Consider the following 21,410-nt stretch of genomic DNA (forward strand, 5'->3'; position numbering starts at 1 on the left):
AATATGCTGTCATGTTAACCTGGCAAAATTTATTACAAATTTCCTATCTGGAGATTACTTCCTAATTTTCTCTACTTAAAAACACTGCCTTGAGAACTTTTTTAAAGTACTAAGTATTTAAAAATTGAGTATTCACATACCATAGTGTACAATTCAGTTTTTATTATATGCAAAAAAGTTGTGGGACCATCAAGAACATTTTTATTCTTCCCCAAAGAAACGTAGTACCTGTTAGCTGCCACACCTCATCCCACCTAGTGATAACCACTAATCTACTTTCTGTCTGCATAGAATTTGCCTACTCTGGATATTTTATACAAATTATATATAAATTTGGCCCTTTGTCTCTGGGTTCTTCCACTTAGGATAATGTTTTTATGATCCATTTTGGTTTAATTTTTGTGTACCATGTGTAGTATGTGCTATAAAGAAAAGAGGGAAAGTAACCTGAAAAGAGAGGTAGTCTTGGGGCACCTGGGTGGCTCAGTCCTTTAAGCACCTGACTTTGGCTCAGGTCATGATCTCATGGCTTGTGAGTTCGAGCCCCACATCGGGCTCTGTGCTGACAGCTCAGAGCCTGGAGCCTGCTTCGGATTCTGTGTTGCCCTCTCTTTCTTTGTCCCTCCTGCTCATGCTCTCTCTGTCTCTCAAAAATAAATAAACATTAAAAAAAAAAATAGAGAGATAGTCTCTAAATGGAGATGTATTTTTAGAATTAAAAAAAAAGCAGTTTTTACTTGCCTAAGGAGCTCTTACAAAATCAGATCTCTGATAGAGGCTGATAATTTTCTGGCCTTTGTGCATATCTTTGAATGGATCAGTTTGGATTCTAAGAAAACAAGATTAACAGGGTTTAGGAAAGCCTTAGTTGTCACTTGGATTTAGAACCCAGCTGCTATCTGTGCAGGGTTTTTGTTTTGCTGCTGCAGAACAAAAGCTGATGGGTTTTTCCTGGAATTCTAACTCACAGATTCTAATTGCCTGAGCCTGACTGTAAACTGAAACCTGAAACCATCCGCTGTGGGCTATTTCAGCCTCAGCACAAAGTGTGCTGGATGAAAAGCAGACATCTCTCAGGCTGAGGGATCGTTGCAGATTCAGAACACCCCTGTGTGGGGCCACAAACGGAAAACACCATGGACGCTGTCTGGATTTCCTGGGTCACATGCAAGTGTCTACAGGAAAGGGCTTGTTCCCTACTTGGACCATTTGGAATCAGGCTGCTGATCGGCTTTATATTTCTGACACAAAACGAATTGCATTCCAACCTTTGATTTCTTCCAAGAACTACGTATAAGTTTGTGGAGGACGCATTGCAGGGACTGTGAACTTTCTGCCTACTCCTGGTGGAGTGGACTCTTGACCCCCTCTCAGGGGCAGCTCCCTGTTGATGATTATATTTGGCTTTGTGGATCAGCAGCAGTACTGTTAAGCTGACCCAATTTTCCTTGTTTTTCTCCTAGTACACACACTTTAGTACAGCAAACAGATCATTAAGTGCAGCAATCCCTCAAAAAGGATCAATTTTTTCGAGGTGTTTACTGGATATATCATCAGGATGGAAGGGGTGGGAGGTTATGAAAACCCACTTTGAAATTTTTAAAAATTCAAGATTTTCTCCTGATGGATTCCTGGACACCAACTGTCTTTCTATTCGAGTTGTATAAAAATATTTTTTCCTGTGAAAATACATTTATTACTTTTGCATACAACTCTTCTTGATGAAATGTCTGGATAAGAGTAAGGGATGATTAAAAAACATAAATTTATGATTGCTGAAAAGGACACATTGATTTTGCAACAATGAGAAAAACCAAAACCAAAATCTGGATGTCAGTGGAGCTGGGGGCAGCATTAATGACCTTTGTTTTTCAAAACTGTTCCTGGAAGCTTTCCCCTTCTCCGGAAGCAAACAAGGAAACTAGTTGTGCTGCCTTTCCAAACTGCTGAGAAAGTTCTGATTCAGACTGAGGAAGCTAGATCACATCCAACAGTGCTGGCTATGGGACAGCTTGGGTGGCCCCAGCTCTTGGACTTTTAGTGCAAAACACACTCAGGGGGTGGGTGAGCTGGTGTCACAGCTAAACAAAACTGTAACTGAGTGCCTTCTTGCAGTCCCTCTAAAACCAAGGACTCGACTAAATTTTTCCAACTGAACTGGAAATCCTGGGGCTGGAGGCCTCAGTGGGGACCCACTGAGTGTTCTGTTAACCTGGGGGCCCACATGTGGCCTGCTTACGTTGCACTAACAGTTAAAGTACGCCCTGAGAGGTTGGATGGCCCCTCATCATTTATGACACTGCCTCAGCTGGCAGCCATTTAGATTAGCTTCAACCTATAGCCAGGATGATTCTGTGCCTGAACTCGTGCCTCAGGTCACATAAAAAAGATTCATACAGAAACTTGTGGAGGAAGCCACATGCCTTTCTAAGATAGAGCTTTATAACTAATGGGATTTGTGTTAAACCTCAAGGGGCATAACTGAGATCAATAATAATAAGTGATCTCACCCTGCTGCACGGAGTCCTACTGATAATTATTTTGCTATAAAGACAGTTTGGCCAAGGGCCAAGGGATGGACTTTACTGAAAAGAATTACCATAGCAGGCCTGGGATATCATCCTTAGAAAGGCCTGCTCGCAAGGACGGCCCTTGATTGGTATCTTAGAACTTGGATTTTGCATCAGCTCTCATAAACTCTAACTGATAAGTGTGGCTCATTTTGCCTAAACTTTTTACAAACAATGTGGTATATGCTAAACACCTCCTTTCTTGCTGGGGATCTGGAATTTTAGTATATAGTAGGCAGAGGGTATATATGTGACCGGCCCCTCACCTTGAGCTCTGTCGTTAATGAGCTACGCTGGTTGGCAACACTCTGCACCTGTTGTGATATATCAGTGCAGGAGGAATTAAGCCTGTTCTATGCAAGTCCACTTGGAGAGAATGTTCAGAAGCTTGTGACTAGATTCCTCTGGACTTTTTTCCATGTGCCTTTTCCCTTTGCTGATTTTCCTCTGTGTCTTTTGCTATAATAAACATTAATTATGTAGTATAACAATTTCTGGGTCCTGTGAGTCCTTCAAGTGAATCATCAAGCCTGGGGGTGATCTGGAAATCTGACACAGAGGTCTTGCTCTAAACCTGTTTTTTTTTTTTTTTTTTTTTTTTTTGAGAAATATATGAAATTCTGTAATGTTCACAGATCATTGAAAAGAAAAGTTTTGGGGAGAGGAGTTAAGATGGTGGAGAAGTAGGGGACCCTGGGCTTTTCTTGTCCCTCAAACACAGCTATATTGAGGTCATATCACTTGGAATGCCCAGGAAATCTATCTGTGGAGTGGCAGAAGGATCTCCATGGTTGGAGGGAGACAGCGTGGCAGGTGCAAGGTGCAAGGAAGTGAATTGTGTGAGAGAATAACTGTAGTGCCATGGAGGAGAGAGAACCCTTTCTGTGGAGAGATGAAAGGGAGAGAGAGAGAGAGAGGTTGAGAGAGTGTGGCATCGAATTCGCACCAGAGGAAAACCTCTCTGGACCATGGACTGGGGAGTGAAAAGTACTGAGTGTCACAGACTTTTTTGCAAGCAGTGTTTGGTGCTCAAACTCTGAGTTTTTGGAAGTATGCAACTTTCTCTGGAGGGGGCTATGGCATGATCTCCTGAGAAGGAGGGAGCTGGCCCCTGAGTGCATAGCCTGGTGTAGTGATCTCCGGGGTGCACTGGGAAACAGTCCTCTTCCTAGAGTACTTTTGGAAGAGGGTTTATTGCCTCCCAAGGTCAAAAGACCCTGCAGGTGCCAACAAAAGGCCTTTCATCAGCAGAGGAAGGAGGCATATAACCTTTGCTGCTTTTAGCAGTGCTACACCATAGATTCCGTGCACTGTGCAGGCGTGGGACTGTTTCTCGGGGACAGAGGACTTCATACAGCATGGAGAGGCTCTACTGTGGAGGAAGGGGGTGGATCCATGCAGTGCAGACTCCTTTAACACTTTGGATTTTGAATCCCAGCTGAGCGCCAAAGAAAAATGCAGGAGAGTTGTGGCGCAAAGCGAGCTTACTGCCCCCACTAAGTTCAGGAGTCGTCGTGGACAGAGGAGGGTGCGAGATCCCCACTCTCGGAGGACAGATTGGGTGTTTTCCCCTAAACACCAATACAGTGGGACTTTAGAGAGCAGTATAGTGGCCCTCCATGCAGGCAAGACCCACTGACACCAAGCCCCACCCCCCTGTGCCTGGCAACTGCTTATTTACTAGGGCAAGACTCCTCTGAGCCAACACAGCGAACCTCTACTCCAGAAAACCATCATGGCAACCACCCCACATGAACCATGTATATTGAAAATTGAATGCTTTCAAGTGCCACATGCAGTTCTGGTGGAAATAGGACCAAGCTTACTTTCCTCCTCCTCCTCCTCCTTCTTCTTCTTTCTTCTTCTTCTTCTTCTTCTTCTTCTTCTTCTTCTTCTTCTTCTTTCTTTCTTTCTTTCTTCTTTTTTTTCTCTTGGAATCAGGCTCATAGTTTCTTGTTTGTCTTTTTTATTTCTTCTTCTTCTTCTCTCTCTCTCTTTTTCTTTTGGATAAGACTTTTTTTATTCTTTTCTTTTTCCTTATCTTCTTATGGTTTGTCTCCCTCTCTGTTTTTACCTTATTTTTCCTTCCCTTCCCCTATATTCATCTGTTGTGTTTCTCAACTTCAACATATGAGTGAAACCATATGACATTTGTCTTTCTCTGACTTATTGTGCTGAGCATAATACACTCTAGTTCCATCCACGCTGTTGCAAATGGCAAAATTTCATTCTTTTGATTGCCAAGTAGTATTCCATTGTATATATATATAAACCACATCTTCCTTATCTATTCATCAGTTGATGGACATTTGGGCTTTTTCCATACTTTTGCTATTGTTGATAGCGCTGCTATAAACATTGGGGTGCATGTGCCCCTTCGAATCAGCATTTTTGTATCCTTTGGATAAATGCCTAGCAGTGCAATTGCTGGGCCGTAGGGTAGTTCTATTTCTAATTTTTTGAAGAACTACCCTACTGTTTTCCAGAGTGGCTACACCAGTCTCCATTCCCACCAGCACTGCAAAAGGGTTCCCTTTCTCCACATCCTCACCAACATATGTTGCTTCCTGCATTGCTAATTTTAGCCATTCTGACAGGTGTGAGGTGGCATGTAATTGTGGCTTTGATTTGTATTTCTCTGATGATAAGTGATGTTGAGCATCTTTTTTTTAAAAAAAAATTTCAATGTTTATTTATTTTAGAGACAGAGAGAACACAAACAGGGGAGGGGCAGAGAGAGCCAGAGACAGAATCTGAAGCAGGCTGCAGGCTCTGAGCTCTCAGCACAGAGCCTGACGGGGCTCAAACCCACAAACCGTGAGATCATGACCTGAACCAAAGTCAGACACTTAACAGACTGAGCCACCCAGGTGCTCCTGTTGAGCATCTTTTCATGTGTCTGTTAGCTATATGGATGTCTTTTTTGGAAAAGTGTCTATTCATGCCTTCTGCCCATTTCTTCACTGGATTACTTGTTTTTTGGGGTGTTGAGTTTGATAAGTTCTTTATTGCTTTTGGTTATTAACCCTTTATCCTATATGTCATTTGCAAATATCTTCCTTCATTCTGTTGGTTGGTTTTAGTTTGGCTGATTGTTTCTCCTTTGCTGTGCAGAAGCTTTATATCTTGATAAGGTCTCAATAGTTCGTTTTTGCTTTTATTTTTTTTTGCCTCCAGAGATATGTCTAGTAAGAATTTGCTGTGGCCTGTGTCGAAGAGGTTGCTGCCTGTCTTCTCCTCTAGTCTTTTGATGATTTCCTGTCTCACATTTAGGTCTTTCATCCATTTTGAATGTATTTTTGCGTATGGGGTAGGAAAGTGGTCCAGTTTCATTTTTAGCATGTCACTGTCCAGTTTTCCCAGAACCATTGGCTGAAGAGAATGTCTCTTTTCCATTGGATATTCTTTCCTGCCTTGTCGAAGATTAGTTGGCCATACATTTGTGGGTCCATTTCTGGATTTTCTATTCTGTTCCTTGATCTGTGTGTCTGTTTTTGTGCCAGTACCATACTGTCTTGATGATTATAGCTTTGTAATACAGCTTGAAGTCCAGAATTGTGATGCCTCCAGCTTTGGTTTTCTTTTTCAACCTTACTTTGGCTATTTGGCATTTTCTCTGGTTCCAAACACATTTTAAAATTGTTTGTTCTAGCTCTGTGAAGAATGCTGGTGTTATTTTGACAGGGATTGCATTGAATATGTAGATTGCTTTGGGTAGTGTCAACATTTTAATAATATTTCTTCTTCCAATCCATGAGCATGGAATGTTTTTCCATTTCTCTGTGTCTTCTTCAGTTTCTTTCATAAGTTTTCGATAGTTTCCAATGTATAGATCTTTTACATCTTTGGTTAGGTTTATTCCTAGATATCTTATGGTTTTTGGTGCAATGGTAAATGGGATTGATACCTTAATTTCTCTTTTTGTTGCTTCATTATTGACATATAGAAATGCAACCGATTTTTGTCTGCTGATTTTATATCCTGTGACTTTGCTGACTTCATGTATCAGTTCCAGCAGTTTTTGGTGGAGTCTTTGAGGTTTTCACATAAAGTATCATGTCATCTGTGAAGAGTGAAAGCTTGACTTCTTCCTTGTCACTTTGTACATCTTTATTTCTTTTTGTTGTCTGATGGCTGGGACTAGGACTTCCAGTACTAAGTTAAATAAGAGTGGTAAGAATGGTTATCCCTGTCATGTTCCTGACCTTAAGGGGAAAGCTCTCAGTTTTTCCCCATTGAGGATGATTTTAGCAGTGGGTCTTTCATATATGGCCTTTATGATGTTGAGGTATGTTCCTTCTATCCCTACTTTCTTAAGGATTGTTATCGAGAAAGCATGCTATATTTTGTCAAATGCTTTTTCTGCATCTATTGAAAGTATCATATGGTTTTTACCCTTTCTTTTATTAATGTGGTATATTACGTTGATTTATTTGTGCATATTGAACCAGCCCTGTAGCCCAGGAATAAATTCCACTTGATCATAGTGAATAATTCTTTTAATGTACTGTTGAATTTGATATGCTAGTATCTTGTTGAGAATTTTTACAGACTTATCAGGGATATTGGCCAGTAATTCTTTCCTTTTTAGTGGGGTCTTTATCTGGTTTTGAAATCAAGGTAATGCTGACTTCATAGAATGAGTCTGGAAGATTTCCATTTCTATTTTTTGGAACAGTTTGAGATGAAGAGGTATTAACTCTTCTTTAAATGTCTGGTAGAATATCCCTGGAAAGCCATCTGGCCCAGGCCCAGGACTTTTATTTGTTGGGAGATTTTTTTTTAATGTTTATTTTTGAGAGAGAAGGAGAGACAGAACATGAGTGGGGGAGGGGCAGAGAGAGAGGGAGCCACAGAAACTGAAGCAGGTTTCAGACTCTGAGCTGTCAGCACAGAGCCCACCGGGCTGGAACTCATGAATCATGAGGTCATGACCTGAGCCGAAGTTGGGTGCCCAACCGACTGCGCCACCCAGGTGCTCCAAAGATTATAACTTATTAAATAAAGTAAAGGGCACCTGGGTGGCGCAGTCGGTTTAGCCTCCGATTCTTTTTTTTTTTCAACGTTTATTTATTTTTGGGACAGAGAGAGACAGAGCATGAACGGGGGAGGGGCAGAGAGAGAGGGAGACACAGAATCGGAAACAGGCTCCAGGCTCTGAGCCATCAGCCCAGAGCCCGACGCGGGGCTGGAACTCACGGACCGCGAGATCGTGACCTGGCTGAAGTCGGACGCTTAACCGACTGCGCCACCCAGGCGCCCCTAGCCTCTGATTCTTGATCTCGGGTCAGGTCATGATCTCACTGTTTGTGGGTTCGAGCTCTACATTGGGCTCTGCACTAATGTTGCAGAGCCTGCTTGGGATTCTGTCTCTCCTTCTCTGTGAACTTGCCCCGCTTGTGTGCTCTCTGTCTCTCAAAATAAATAAATAAACTTTAAAAAATTTAAAAGTAAATAAATAAAGTAAAAGTCTCTAAGCCTACATATATATATTAATATATATATATTTTTATAGAGACATATATAAAATAAAGAAATGGGGAAGAAAACTTTCCTGTCATCATAAATGCAGAAGGAATGATGGAATTAAAAAAATCATTTTTGGGGCGCCTGGATGGCTCCATCAATTAAGTGTCTGAATTCAGTTTAAGTCATGATCTCATGGTTTGTGGCTTCGAGCCCTAAGTCAGCTCTGCTCTGACAGTGCAGAGCCTGGTTCAGATCCTCTGTCTCCCTCTCTCTCTGCCCCTCCCTCTCTCTTATGCATGTGTGCTCTCTCTCTCAAAAATAAATAAACACTTTTTTAAAATCTTTAAAAAAAGATCACTTTTTGGCAATTATCAAAATTGATTTCAGCAGGGATCATAAATAAATGCTAAAACTAATGGGTGAATGTTTGAGAAGTAAGAGGACATATTTAGCCTAAAATTCTCTCCTCCTATTTATTCATACAAAGAATAAAAGGGTAACTTCATTGTGGAGAATCTTAGAAGATACCCCTTTAACAACATGTTCTAAATTAATATCACCAGTGCGGCACCTGGGTGGCTCAGTCGGTTGGGCGTCCGACCTCGGCTCAGGTCATGATCTCACGGTTTGTGAGTTCGAGCCCCGCATCAGGCTCTGTGCTGACAGCTCACAGCCTGGAGCCTGCTTCGGATTCTGTGTCTCCCCCTCTCTGTGCCCCTCCCCGGCTCCTGCTCTGTCTCTGTCTCAAAAAGTAAATAAACGTTAAAAATTAGAAAAAAATTAATCAATTAATATCACCAGTAATTTAACTGATGGCACATACCTTCAACGGTAGAGAAAACCCAGCAGCATTCTGTGGCATTGCTCCCAGAGGGGCATAGCCTAAATCTAGTCACAAAGGAATATCTGACAAAGCTAAACTGAACAGCATTCAGCAGAACACATTCTGACCTCTTCAAATATACCAGTGTTGTGAAATACAAAGAAAGGCTGAGGGACTGTTGAAGGGAGACTAGATACATGACTACAGAATGCAATGCATAATCTTAGATTTATTTTTTTTTCTGTAAAGGACATTATTAAAAGAACTGGTAAAATGTGAATAATGTCTATAGATTGCATAATAATACTATTTTACTAATATCAATTTTGATTTTGATAAATGTACTGGGATTATTTAAGAAAATTAATTGTTTTTAGGTTATACACACTGAAGTATTTAAGGGGCCTCATGTCTGCCACTTGCACTTCAACATTTCAGGAAAACTTATAAACTCCACTTATTCATTCATCTCTCTATGGGAGTGTGCGTAAAGCAAATGTAGTAAAATGTAAACATTTTGGGAAGTCAAGGTGAAAGTCATACTTTGTATTCTTCCAACTTTTCTATAAATCATATATTTTTTTTAATTAGAGAGAAAAAATAACTCAGAAATGGATCAAGGAATATATAAGTTATCAGAGTTCATTGGCTATATAAGAAAACTGCAGAAAGACCATGGATGTTGCAGTCCTCAGGGAGTCAAACACTGCCTGGTGTATCTGCTTCTCACTACATAAAACTTTATTTCCTTCTATTTCATTTCAGAAGTCCAAGGGGGATGCTCATTGGCACATCTTGGCTTAAATTCCTTGTCTGGAATTAATGAGGAAGCAGAAGGATGAGATATGATTTTTGGCCCATCTGGGTTGTCTGCTGCCCTGTTGCAGGATCTCTTATTAGCAGACAGTGAGGGAAGTACTTAGCAGACATTTGTTATACCACTACAGCTGATAATTCATCATAAGAAATAAAGTATTCCAAGTCAGTGGGAATGGTATGGAATAATCTAATGGTATAAGGACAACTAACTATTCACCCAAAGAAAATATCTGTTGATGCCTACTCATGCCCCATCAAAAAAGCCGTAACATACAGTGTAAAGGATAACTCAATTTAATGTGTTGTATATCTTTTACATGGAACTTAACACCATGTAAGTTCACTAAGGAAACCTCTTGTGCTGGAACAGCAGCTATGAAACAGAAATGCTTATTTTACACAGTAATATTATGAATAACTTATATAATCATTGAAGAAACCCCTACATTCTTCAAGGTTTCTCTGGAGATAACTGAGTCATAATCACTCTACACCAAGTATTCCCAACAGGAATTGTATTGTCAAGGAGTCAGAAAATTGGTTTTGGGGTAAGGGAGGTAGGGTGGGGATTTAAAAAATCTTACATTTTATGTATAAAGCACAAATATACAGTACATAAATAGATATACAACACATCTTTGACCTGATCTTATTATTGGGATAGGACAATTAGGAAAAAAAAAATCTAAAAGGCCTCCATGGGGAAGTAATAATGAGAAAAAAAGTGGAGAAACACTACTTTATGCAACAGATATAAGGAGGGTGAATTTCCACACTTAGTTCAAAATAAGGGCTTATTCCTATTATCTTTGAGGGAGTGTGCTCAGCAGTGAGGAAGAAGGAGGGAATGATTTGTAGATATCTATTCAATTAAATCTATTAAAACATCTACTTTTTTTTTTCAAGTAAATTGAAGAAATATTGGCCATGATGATGATGGTAGTGACAGTGACAATACTTAACATGTGCATAACTGTAGCCACATGCTATGTGTTCTTCCATTTAATTTAGCTACATTAACTTCTTTAAGCCTCCTAATGATCTGATGATGTGATGTCTCCATTTTGCAGCTAAGGAAACTAAGATACCAAGTTTACATAACCTACTCAATGTTTCACAGGGATCTGGGAACTCAATATAGGTATTGTGGTTCCAAGTACAGGTTCTCAACTACTGTGTCATGTCAACACCAGAAAGAAACTCACAGAGGTCACTATATAACTAAGTACAAACACAGAAACTTCAGGGGCTACAGAGAATTAAGATTTACACAATCCCACATTTATAAGCACCTCACTGGTTTCATATCAAATATGGAAGATAGGGATATTTTGTCTTACTGAACATCACTGTTCACAGATGCTCTAAAAATTAATAAGGCTTGTTCTTTCAATAATTGTGCAACTTTTTAATATTTTATATCAATACTGTTTATACTAAATGCACTGCTTGTACTATATAGAAGACATTGTCTTCTTTGTAGAAGAGACACTTGAGCAACACTAACTTTCCCTATATAGACATGTCAGATGACAATAGGACATGATATGGTTGACATTTTCAAGTATTTTCCATAAGGGTAATTTGTCATTAATGTATATGTAGAAAGTCATAGTTTTGTTACAATAATAAGAAGGTAAAAGTTTTAAATTTCTACAATGATGTTGGATTCTAATATATACACAACAAATAACTAAGTGGCATGTACACATGTACGTCCTCACAAATGCTGAGGAACCAGAGAATATTCACATTTTATCTGATGCAGTTCTAATTACGCAACTTTTTTTCTGGCCTTTTGAAGTTGCCTGTTCTAGTGAATATCTATGAATGTTTTGTTGTATATTGAATGTTTTTATATTACACATGAAACAAGAGTTCTGAACGAACAATTTTAGATAAAGCCTTTTACTTATTTTTCACAAATTTATAGTTTCCCCCCCCCCCCAGTACAATCACTGATAGATAATAAAGTTTGAAGCTTTGTTGAGAACTTTCATACATCCAAAACATTTACATTTTAGTGATCTTTCATTGAAAAATAATTTCTTGGGGCGCCTGGGTGGCTCAGTCAGTTAAGTGTCCGAACTTCAGCTCAGGTCATGATCTTGTGGTCCATGAGTTCGAGCCCTGTGTTGGGCTCTGTGCTGACAGCTAAGAGCGTGGAGCCTGCTTTGGATTCTGTGTCTCCCTCTCTTTCTCTGCCCCTCCCCTGCTAGTGCTCTGTCTCTGTCTCTCTCTCATAAATAAACATTAAAAAAATAATAAAAAAAGAGAAATAATTTATTGATAAAGTCTTCTCTCTAGATATTGAAATGTTGTATTCTTTCCTGTGTTTTGATATACTATGAGGTCTCTCCCATCTATGTATTTCTTTTATACTACAAATTGGCTTTTAGCCAACATATTTATTACTTTCCTTCATTGTGTGATTTATGTGGTGTTCAACAAAGTTTAGTCACTGTCGGAAAGTTTGTAGGTTATTACAACTTTCTTCACAGTGTCAGTTTGTTGAGGATTGAGTTCATACAGAATTATTTCCTATATTCATTGCCTTCAAGGGACCTTTCCTGGGAGAATGCTCAGATACCCAATGAGGATTGTGCTCTGGCTTAAAAATCACCCATCCACAGTAGATTTCAAGATTTTATCTTCTATGTAAGTTATCTGATATGTAGTGATTTCTTATAGAAGATTTTTCTATGTACATTAAGTTCATAAGATTGCTTCTGTGTGTAACTTCTATTTTCTAGCCCAGACCTCTGGCTGAAATCTTTCTCACACTCATCCACCCATAGGTGTGTGTCTATGTGTGTGTCTGATACCTTTTGAAGCTTGATTTCTGACCTAATGATTTCAGTCATATGCTTAATCCCCTATGTTAGTCTTCTTGTATTCTCTTAAGTATGACTTCTGACTGAAAAATTTCCTACATCCATTGCGTTCATAAAGTTTTTTAAATGAGTTCTTAGACCTGTTGTTATGCTGCAAGCTTCCCCACATTTATTTCATTCATAGAATTTCTCCCCTGTGTGGATTTTTCTGATAATCTCTGAGGCTTGATTTGTGGCTGAAAGTTTTTCCACATTCATTATATTTTTAAGGTTTCCCTTGTGTGTGTGTTCTGTGATGTATATGAGGGTTGATTTATCTCTAAAAGTTTTCTTACATTCTTTATATTTGTAAGGTTTCTCCCCTGTGTGAATACTCCGATAATTTGTGAAGCTTGATTTATGGCTGAAAATTTTAGTCATACTGAACGTGAGCATTCATTACATTTATAGGATTTCTCCCCTTTGGGAACTCTCAATGTACTTACTGTTAGGCTTGCCTTCTCAATGTGTTGTCGTTGGTAAATGAAATTTCCTACAAACATTTGTCTTAATTTTCTGGACACTTCTTGAAAAGGTTATCAAGTTGGCAATCTTTTAAAAATAAGAAAATTGGAAACACTGTATGAAATTTAACATTTTTCTTTTGGAATGTAGCTTATATACATATTATTATGTATTATTTTATTTGACTCTGGTTTCCCGTCCAGTTTTCCAACAATAAAGTAATACCAAATGCATAATGCCTGCATTCTCATTCTTTAGAAACAATTATTTAAAAAGGAAACTGGCAGTGGAATATATGTATGCACTTGCATTTAGGGCTCACCTGGATAATCTAGAATAATCTCTTTATTTCAAGATTTTAAACCTAATCACAGCTGCAAAGTCTCTTTTGCTAGATAAAGTAACATTCACAGTTTCCTGGGATTAGAACCTGGGTAACTCTTGGGGATATTCTTCAGCCTACCACACACTATTGGGCACTTTATTTTGTTCTAGGCACTGAAATACAACTTTAAACAAGGCAGACTAGATTAGAATAAGCATTTAGGCAAGCATGTCTAACCCCAAATTGGATGGATTTTAAGAAGCATGATAAGCACCATCAAATGAAGCAGAACAGTTATGTGGGAGAGAAGTGGTGCCACAAAAAATTTTCAATTTTGGCAGATAATTGGAAATTCTGAAATACATGATTTCAGGGGTAATAAGAGGTGATGAATGTTTCAGAGAATAAATACAAGGAAGGGAAAAGTAGACTGAAGTGAGGGATTTTAAATAGAGTGGTCATAGAAGGCAATACTGAGAAAATGAGGTCTGAATTCTTTGTCTTTTATAAAAGCAAACCCTGTGTGGGTTGTACCTGTGACAGATGACATCTCCCATTCATTGGTTTATCTCATTTTGCCTTTTTTACAAACATGAAACCTAACAAATGTGCAAAAACTACTCTGTGCAGGTTACCAAGTAGCATAAAATGGACATTTAAGGGATCACCATCCAGGTGAAGAAATATAAAGTGATTAGATTTGTGAAGTATCATGTATTCTTTCTTGAGCACAAGTTTTTCATGCTTCTGGGTCCCATCTTTCATGAATTTTGTAATCACTTCCTACCTTTTCTTTAAGTTTTACAACCCACATATATATGCCTACAAAAATACAGCTTGGTTTTATAAGTTGCTTTATATGAATTGAATTACAGTTTATTATAATCATGTTGGTCTTGGTTATTTTGCTTAACATCGCGAGATTTATCCATGATCTTGTTTGTAGCAGTAAGTTGGTCCATTCCCTTTGCTACAATGATACTCCATAGACTATGTCAGGAGCAGAATAGCCTGGCTGTGAGGTTATCTACAAACTAACACAAACATAGTGGCTTCAACAACACAAACTTCTTATTTTACAGCTCTGCAGGTCAGAAGTACAGCACCGCTCTCACTAGGCTAAAATCAAGGTGCCACAGATGTATTCCTTTCTGGAGATACTTGGGGGCCAATCTCTTTCCTTGCTTATTTCTGTTGTTTAAAAGAATTCAATTTCTAGTGGTTGGAGGACTAAAGTTCTTTCCTGTTCACTGTCAGTCAGTTTATAGAGGATACCCACATTTTTTTTTTTTGGCTTATGGCTCCCTTTCTCTGTTTTTCAAGTCAGCAATGGTGATCAAGTCCCTCCAGGCTTCAAATCTCTCCACTTCCCTTTGGCATCTTTCTGACTCTTCTGCTTTCTTCTTCCACTTTTAAATGCCCGTGTTATTACCTTGGACCCATTTGGATAATCCAGGATAGTCTCCCTATTTTAAGGTCATTGATTAGCAATCTTCATCGCTCTACCAAGTAATTGAAAAATTTTAGAACTAAGACTGCTGTTTACCACAGGTATATATATCTTTAATTTACTACAGAATGCCTACTGATTTCAAAAGCAATCATATTAGTTAACTCCACTAGCAGTGGATGAAGTCTGATACTTCATGTCCTCATCCACTCCTGATATTGTCAGACTCTTAATTTATGCCAATTTTATAAATTTGTAGTGGTACCATGGTGCAGTTTCATTTTGTATTTCTCCCATAACTGATGAGGTTAAATATCTTTCTCCATGTTTACTGGGCACGCAGATTTCCTCTTTGTAAAAGTTACTAATTAAGTCGTTTGCCCATTTTTCTGCTAGGTTGCTTTTCTTCTTCTTCAAAGATTTGTAGAAGTGCTTTATATAATCTGGATACTAGTCCTGTCTTGGTTCCGTGTACTAAAATAGATTCTGCTATTCTGTACCTAATCTTCTTTCTCTTTCTATGGTGTCTTTAGATGTCTACAATTCTGAACTTTAATATAGTTAAGTTTATCAATCTTTTCTTGTATAGTTAGTGTTTTTTAGTGTCAAATCTTTCCCTATCCAGAGTAATAAAGGTTATATCTCCTATATTATGTTCAAAAATATTTATAGTTTTGCTTTATATGAGCCAGCCTTTAATCCCCCCAAATTGACATATGTTATATGGAAAATTTTATGGGTACAGTGTCATTTTTCATATGAATAGCTCTCCCATGCATTCTGCCATACTTTCTCAGGAAAAAACTGATTAAGGCATATTTGTCTTTGTGCTCTTTATTATTCCATGGGTCTATTTAATTATCCTACTGTAGGAGTGCTGATAACACTGACTCCATCTTTGGCCCTCCATCTTGTTTATGCCCATGCAAAGACCTTCCCCACATTATGTATTCCAGGCCCCATGGAGGTTACCGTATGCCCTGACCAAAATATGGAAGGGCTTGTTCTGGTCTTCCCTAAAGTGTCACACAGTAGGCTCCACTTTAGGTAAATAGTAGAGATGAGTGGTACATGAATGCCCCACTTAGACAATGAGTAGAGATCCTCATTATGACACCACTTTAGATAATTTCCCTGTGACTGCACCATCATTCTAGAAAAGCTTGGGATTAAGGTCCAGTTTTGGTAGAGAATGGGGGTAAAGAATGGCTGTATGCTGCCTGTATTGTCCTTCCACCTGATCCCCTCTGTCAGTAAGTTGCCCTGAATAAAACTCTGTGTAAATAGTCATATAGTGGCTTACTTTTGTTTTTCAGTCTTAAAGTGCCTTCTCAGTCTGTAGGATACTTTCCTGACCCTCCTCAACCTTCTAACAATTATTGAGCCAGCCAAGAGATGGAAAATGAAACAAGCGTGGGTAAAAAAGGCCATGTGAAAAAAACCTGTTGTCTGTGGGAGAAATCTCAAGCTGGTCAGCTACTGCCATGTGGGGAGATTTGGCCACTTGGTCAGCTACTGCACAACTCACGCTGCAACAAAGGTTTGTGCTGCCTGCATGGGTGAGAATTGCAGGTGCTTAGCTAGTTTGGTTGATTGGATAAATGATAGCATTAAGATGACTTAGCCTAATGAGGGGAATGTTTCTCCAGCTCTGTTGTGCTAGACCTCTATGGAAGAACTATAAAGAAATTGTATGTGAATTTGGAATCAAACATACCATTTACACCCAACATTTTAGAGGCCCAGATGAATTATATTCCTCTGATATGAAAGACCATATCTTAGAGTCAGCCACAGGGTTATGGAATGGGACTTCAGTATCTGTCTCTTCCCCTATGGTTAATCGGCCCATTGCTATAGTAAGTGCTATGGTTGTTGACTTAATGTGACCTCAAAAGAATCCATGATAAAGGAAACAGATGGGTTGAAATGGAAAAACAAAGGATCTTGCCCACCATAAAATGGCAGAAAGGGGCCCATCAAGGTCTCTTATAAGCAATTGTGGCAAGATCTAATATTATCTGGGATCCCAGAAGAAAATATAGCAAACAACCCAGTTTGGTCTTGCTAAGCCTAACGGAAAGCAGTTTACTTCCTGGAAGGAAGACTCAAAAAAGCCAGATATGTCACCAAATGCACTTCTACTAGTGGAGGAATTTCAGGGCAGATACCCCTACCCCTAAAGACTAGGGGTTAGACCAACATTGCCCTCTAGTGTGTGCAAGAGGAGGTGACTAGGCCCCATTTTGCATTAACCATTTATTAGTCTTCCACTAACAGACTGTACTACCTTTAATACACACTGGAGCTCAATGCACACTTATCTATGGAAGCCCTTCAATATTTCAGGGAGAAATAAAGGCAATTGATAGTTATGGGAGACAAATTATCAAGGTCAGAGAAACTAATCTTTACCTACAGACTGTCAGTCTTCCTCCTTGCTATTGTTTTAGTGCATATTTCCCCTATTCCAGAATATATTTTGGGTATAGATAAACATCTATACAAGATCTGGATCAAACTACAACTACAGGCAAATTTAGTAGTGAAACCCATTATGTGGGTCCTGCAAAATGAGAACCTATACAGCTGCCAGTTCCCTGGAAAGTAATAACTATAAAACAATATAAGTTACCTGGGGGGCATAAAGAAGTCACTGCCAATATTAGAGAGTTAGAAAAGGTGGGTGTAATAAGGCCTACTGAATAATCCCATTCACTAATCCATTTTGGAGGTACCTGTGGCTCAGTGGGTTGGGCATCTGACACTTGATTTCAGCTCAGGTCATGATCCCAGGGTTGTGGGATCAAGCCCCATGCTCAGCGTGGAGCCTGCTTAAGATTCTCTCTCTCCCTGTCCCTCTCTGCCTTTCAAGAACACTCTCTCTCTCTCTCTAAAATAAAAAAAAAATGTTATTAAATAAAAGTTAAAAAAAATTGTCCACTTCGGCCTATAAAGAAATCTAATGGAACCTGGTGAATGACAATAGATTGTAGGGAACTCAGTAAAGTTACTCCATGTAGCCATGCCATGGTGCCTAATATAGCCTTATTATTAGAAAAAAAAAATCACAGCATCTATTAAGACATACCATTATGTACTGGACCTATCTAACCCCCTCGTCAGCATTCCATTAGAACTTGAATCCCAAGACCAGTTCACCTTTACATGCAATAGGAGATGATGGTTCTTTCAGGCATTGCCTCAAGAGTGCCTCCATAGTCCTGCAATTTGTCATAGGATGGTAGCCAGAGGAAAACTGGGTATTGCCAGAGGAGATGGTGCTTTATCACTATATGGATGATGTAATGTTAACTTGTGAAGATTAATCCTCCCTGTCTCAAGCAGCTGCGTCATTACAGGTGCACTTGAAGTCACAAGGATAAGAAGTAAATACTGACCAGATCCAAGGGCAGGACCAGTGTCCTGGGTGTCATCTGGGCAGGTAAGACAAAAGTGGTGCCAGAGGCAGTCACTGATAAAATACAAGCCTTCCCAATCCCTTAACCAGTAAAGGAATTACAGGCTTTTGTTGGCTTATTGGATCACTGGAGACTTTTTAGTCCTCATCTAGGCAGATCTTTAGACTTTTGTATACCTTACTTAAGAAAGGAAGCTGACGGGATTGGGGTGTTAACCAACAAGAGGCTTTCTAAAAGGCAAAAATGGCAGTAAGATGAGTACAGGCCCTATAGGTATTGATGATAGATGTGAATTGTGTATTAGATGTGAGTTCATATCCAGAAAGGTTTGGCTGTGGTCTGTGGCAATGACAAAATGGAAATGAATCCCATTAGAATTGTGGCCTTAATTATGGAAGAGAAACCAGGCATAGACCTCACCTCCCCCCAGAAAAAATTATTAGCTGTTTATCTTGCCCTGCAACAGATGGAAGGACTGACAGCCACCTGCCTGTGACAGTATGAACCTCCTTCTCAGTAAGAGTACAGGTTAAATACATGTTCAGCAAACCTAAGAGTGCCGGTGCTCACGTAAACAACTTACAGAAATGGCACACTTATCTACAGCAGTGGAGCACTTACAATCCTCCCCCCCGTACCCCCCATCTCATGAACTGCACTTGTTACTAGGGCTGGTCACTTAGGTTGACCCCACCCAACTTCCAGTCATTGACTTTGTGCCTCCCCTCACTCAAGTAAAGAAAGGGGTAGTGGTGCACTTATGGCAGTTGCCTGGGAAACTCCCCTACTTGGTCTTCCTCTGCTGTCTTCCTGCACTGTGATGTACTTTGGTTTGAAGAAGGAACTAAAAGTAGTCTGGTGCACAGAATTAAGAGCAATATTAATTGTGTTGACACATGAAACCATGCCCATTGATTTGGTCACTGATAGCTGGGAAGAGTGGAAAGGGTTAACAACATGGATGCCACAATGGCATAGAAAAGTCTGGTCTGTATTAAATATTCCCTTGTGGGGAGCAGAACTATGGAAAGGTATTGGGGAAGTATGCACTAAACTGGATGCAGCTGTCCAAGTATGGCACATGTCTGCGTACTCCCCATCCATACTACCCGGCAATTATGAAGCAGCCACTCTAGCTCAGGCACACACCCTTCTGCTGGAGGAAATGCTGACTCTCTGATGTAGCAAAATGGGTCCATGATAAATCAGGACACCGAGATCCCAGAACTACTTAGGAAATAGTAAAGAGATTATATTTGCCTTTAAAATATTCTGATCTACAAGCTGCTGACAAGTAGTGCCTCCAGTGCCACCTCAGATGAGAGCCATTGTGCTATACCTCGGGTCATATTGGGTGGACTATATGCCCTGTTTCTTGATGGCAAATAGATTACATAGGCTGTTTGCCGGTATCAGAAGATCCTAAGTATGCACTAATCTTTGTGGACACTACCACAGGACTAGAGAATATGTAGGGAATGCTGACTCAGATCGAGGTACACATTTTACCAGCCATGAAGTCTAAGAATGCACAGAGGCCTGGGACATATTATGGACTTTCCACCTGCCATACAGTCCCACTGCTGCAGGCCTAATTGCAAGGGTGAATGGGCTAATAAAAAACACGTTAAAGACTCTGTCACCAGAAGACTCCCTCAGTGGACCATCTAATCTCAGAGACTAACAGAGGCCATTTGACTTCTTAATGCCATGCACATAGTAGGACAGATTAGCACATGAACACCTAACCAACACACCCCAGGTTGGGTGTTAGAGGTTCAGGTATCCTTAGGAGGTCTGAGGCCTACAAGGCTGGAGGACGATTCCTTTTGCATTTGCTACAAGATCTCTCAGCTGGTAAGACTGAGTCTGCCTCTCCCTCAACCCCCACCACCTTTTATTTGTGATTTTATATATTTGGGTCCTTTCTCTTTTCTTTTTTATAAATCTCTCTAGAGGTTTATTAATTTTTTTAAAGAACCAGCTCCTGGTTTCATTGATCTGTTCTATTGTTTTTTAGTTTCTTTTTTTTTTTATTTTTTATTTTTTTTAATTTTTTTTTTTTTCCAACATTTATTTATTTTTTGGGACAGAGAGAGACAGAGCATGAACGGGGGACGGGCAGAGAGAGAGGGAGACACAGAATCGGAAACAGGCTCCAGGCTCTGAGCCATCAGCCCAGAGCCCGACGGGGGGCTCGAACTCACAGACGGCGAGATCGTGACCTGGCTGAAGTCGGACGCTTAACCGACTGCGCCACCCAGGCGCCCCTGTTTTTTAGTTTCTATAGCATTTATTTCTGTTGTAATTTTTATTATGTCCTTTCTTCTGCTGGTTTTAGGTTTTGTTTGTTGTTCTTTTTCTAACTCCTTTAGGTGTAAAGGTAGGTTGTGTATTTGAGAATTTTCTTGCTTTTTGATGTAGACCTGTATTGCTATAAGCTTCTGTCTTCAAACCACTTTGCTACATCCTAAAGATTTTGAACCATTGTGTTTTCATTGTTTCCATATACTTAAAATATTTTTTCTTTTATTTTCTGGGTGACCCAGTCATTGTTTAGTAACATGTTATTTCACCTCCATGTAGTTGTGGTCTTTCCATATTTTCTTCTTGTGGTTGACTTCTAGTTTCATAGCATTGTCATCAGAGAGATTGCATGGTATGATTTTGATCCTTTTGTATTTGTTGAGGCTTGTTTTTTGGGCTATGTGATCTATTCTGGAGAATGTTTCATGTGCACTTGCAAAGAATGTGTATTATGTTGTTTTAGGATGGAATGCTTTAATGTGTCTCTTACATCCATCTGGTCCAGTGTGTCATTCAAAGATATTGCTTCCTTATTGATTTTCTGTTTAGATGATGTGTCCATTGATGTAAGTTGGGTTTTAAAGTCCCCTACTATTATTGTATTATTATTGATTAGTTCCTTTATGTTTGTTATAAACTCTTTTAAATATTTGGGTGCTTTCATGTTGGGTGCACAAATATTTAAAATTGTTATATCTTCTTGTTAGGTGTCTCCTTTAAATTATGTAGTGTCCTTCTTTGTCTCTTGTTATAGTCTTTGTTTTAAAGTTTATTTTGTCTGATACAAGTATTGGTAATCCAGCTTTCTTTTGACATCCATTAGCATGATAGATGGTAATGGATCCTCTCAATTTCAATTTGTAGGTGTCTTTAGGTTTGCAATGAGT

Source organism: Puma concolor, chromosome D4, assembly GCF_028749965.1.
Source record: "Puma concolor isolate L17-30 chromosome D4, mPumCon1.1.hap2, whole genome shotgun sequence".
Classification (NCBI taxonomy): Eukaryota; Metazoa; Chordata; class Mammalia; order Carnivora; family Felidae; genus Puma; species Puma concolor.